Below are 3,368 nucleotides of genomic sequence, written 5' to 3' on the forward strand. Positions count from 1 at the left end.
CGGACCCTCAACGGCACCTCCCAAGACAAAGAGAAGGAAACAGAGTCTGAACACGCCCCGTGTCCAGCGAACACGGGGGCGTGCCCAGGAAGCAGCAGAAAAGACAAACCAGTAGAAGCTTCCATTGCCCACCACGGGGCCGTGTCCAGCGAGCACGGGGGCGTGGTGAAAGTACAGCAGGCGCATTAATTGTAATTCGCAATTACAATTAATGAAGAGAGAGAATGTCAGACGGGCACGGGGCCGTGTCCAGCGGACACGGGGCCGTGTCCAGCGTTCTGTTCAGCCTATAAATAGAGGAGCTTGGTTTCATTCTCTCTCATCCCTTGGCACACCACCTCTCTCACACTTCATCCACCACCCACCACCACCATAACACCATCATCCACCACCATCATCCATTGTCCATCGTAGAGTGTGTGAGTCGTCTCGGGATCCAAGATTGATCGTAAGAGTTCTTGACAATCAAGGCCATGTTTGCCTAAGTCTCTTACATCACTTGGTGAAGACAAGTGTTTAGTATAATACTTTTTATTTTTAATCTTTTGCACTTTTTATTTGGTTTTGTATTAATGACTTTAATAACTAGTTACTTATGTTGAAGGTGATCTTTCCTTATCGTTTGTCCGTGGTGTCTTGGCGTTATTTTACTGTCTATATAAAATAAAAGATTTTCACCATTCATATCTCCACGGTCTATATGGAGGTATGTTGGCTACCTGGTCGGGGGTTAAGGGAACGGTTTGGTAAGGGTCTTGCCCTTGTTCAGCGTTTAGAGGTCCTGCTTGGGACCTGGGTCAAATTTAGTAGGATCTCCTTCAATGCCCATAGGTATTGGATAGCAGGGATCCAAACTCTTTGACCCCCTCATAAGTTAACTACTATTAATACTATAACCCGGCTATTTAGGACTGTATCCCTGCTGACTCAGACTACTTAGCCGAGGGTAACGTCGCCGCCAAAAGCGGGGCCTACCATAATTTGCATTAATAACTTAATTCATTATCTTCCAATAATCCGACCCTTTAGGATTGTATCCTTGCTGACTCAAACTACTGGGTTGAGGGTAACGTCGCCTTCAAAAGAGGGGCCTACTACAATAACTAAGATAATCTCTTAAACAAGTGCAAAAGTGCGAAAATTATCAAAGGTTATACTAATACACGTGTCGGATCCAAGTGATTCATCTTGTCTATCTGTTTTTATTTTATTTTTATTTTCAGCATTTAGTTAGTTTTTATTTTTTCTTAGTTTAAAACATTTTTCTAACCTTTTTGATTTGATTAGACGTTGAGGATAAACCGGTATTAAAAGCTCTTGTGTCCTTGGACGACCTCGGTATCTTACCAACACTATACTACGTCCACGATGGGTGCACTTGCCCATATGTGTGTTTAGTGTTAGTAAATATCGTGTTTTATAAATTTAAAACTTGGCTAAAAGTGTAAAAAGGGCTTAAATATATATCTAAAATATATACACACCGACACACATCAAGTTTTTGGCGCCGCTGCCGGGGCCACAAGGATTTTAAGAAAGTTAGGAATCAACGGCCTAATCATCTTTTTATTTTTCTTTATTTTTTTTAGAATTTTTTTAGATTTTTCAGCTTCTGCAGAGCTCAGCACGGGGCCGTGCCGGGTCGGACACGGGCCGTGCTCAGCAACGTTACTGGCAGTTTTTGTTTTTCAAGTTACAGAAGGCTGACCACGGGGCCGTGTCGGTGCAACACGGGGCCGTGTCCAACTTCCAGTAACTGGGATCTGAAAAACAATCACTGTAACTCCGACCACGGGGCCGTGTTCGCTCAATACGGAGCCGTGGTGAACCTTCTGACCAACATTCTTTTCTGTTTTTATTGCAGGACTTGGAACCCGACACCAACCTCGCGTAGTGTATGAGCTCCAGTTCCAATAAAGACATAAAGGAACCATTAGAAGAACCCGAACGCTTTCTCAGAAAAAGGTTAAAAGCCAAAAACCAAGAGAAGGTTTCGGGTGATCCACCCCCAATGGCGGACCAACGTACCCTCATGGATTATTTACGGCCCACCGTAGGTAATCTAGGCGCCGCTATCAATGCCCCGAATGTCGAAGCCAATAACTTCGAACTTCGACCGCACTTGATACAAATGCTCCAAAACTCCGCAACCTTTCACGGGCTTGCGGACGAGGATCCCCATCTACATATAACTAATTTCTTAGAAATATGTGATACCTTTCGGATCAATGGGGCATCAAACGACGCCATCCGCCTCCGTATGTTTCCATTCTCACTGAAAGACCGAGCGAAAGCTTGGCTCAACACCCTCCTAGCTGGATCGGTAAACACCTGGGATGAACTAGCCCAAAAATTTCTATATAAGTATTTCCCTCCTTCTAAAACTGCTAAATTAATGGCTGAAATTAATACATACTCACAAGAGGACGGGGAATCCTTATATGAAACTTGGGAAAGGTTCAAGGAGCTATTACGCAAGTGCCCCCATCACGGCCTCGCAATATGGCAACAAGTATCCACTTTCTACAATGGATTGTTGCCACATACTAGGCAGACACTTGATTCTAGCTCCGGGGGACTTTTAGGTAATCGACGCCCACACGAAATATATAATCAGATTGAGGAAATCGCTCAAACCAATTTTCAGTGGCACACTCCCCGGGGAAATAAGTCTATCACCCCGGGCGCCCATAAGGTCAACGAAAGCACCTCTTTACAAGCCCAAATCGAGGCCCTTTCTTCAAAAATAAAAAAATTAGAAATGACAAAAACAGTCTCGGTTATGGCTTGTGAGGGGTGTGGTGGGTCACATGAAAATTGGAGTTGCATGAAAGAAACGGACGATCAACAAGAAATGGTAAACTACATTGATAATAGACCTAGGCCGTCGGGTCCTCCAACGGGAACCTACAACCAAGGATGGCGAAACCACCCAAACCTTGGTTGGAGGGAAACCGGCAATAGTAGTAACCAACAAACCCAACGAACAAACTTTCAGCAATCAAGAAATGAGTCACAAAATTTCACTCAACAACAAGGTGGACGAGAAAGGCTCGAAGATACTATATCTCGCCTCGTCTCTGACACTGATAAGAAAAACTCGGAAAGATTTCTACAATTAGAATCTAATTTTAGGAATCAACAAGCTAGCATTCAAAACATAGAAAAACAAATAAATCAACTAGCTCAAAATTTTTCCGAGAGATCACAAGGCGCATTACCTAGCAATACCGAAACAAACCCAAAGGCGCAAGTTCACCTCATCACACTACGAAACCGCACCGTAGGGCCTGTAGAAGTACCTCCAGCGGCGGAAGAAACAACGCCAACACATCCGCAGGAAAAGAACTCTCCCCCATCACCAGAGC

The 3,368-nt window shown here is 44.2% G+C and overlaps 1 non-coding gene across 1 annotated transcript; it reads right to left on the minus strand.

Annotated features, from left to right (window-relative positions):
* Window positions 1-2,389: 2,389 nt before the first annotated feature.
* LOC118482464 lies at window positions 2,390-2,496 on the minus strand. Its single transcript, XR_004868499.1, has one exon. It is a non-coding gene; the product is annotated as a small nucleolar RNA R71 (small nucleolar RNA).
* Window positions 2,497-3,368: the final 872 nt, after the last annotated feature.

The sequence above is a fragment of the Helianthus annuus genome, chromosome 9 (genome assembly GCF_002127325.2).
Source record: "Helianthus annuus cultivar XRQ/B chromosome 9, HanXRQr2.0-SUNRISE, whole genome shotgun sequence".
Taxonomy (NCBI): Eukaryota; Viridiplantae; Streptophyta; class Magnoliopsida; order Asterales; family Asteraceae; genus Helianthus; species Helianthus annuus.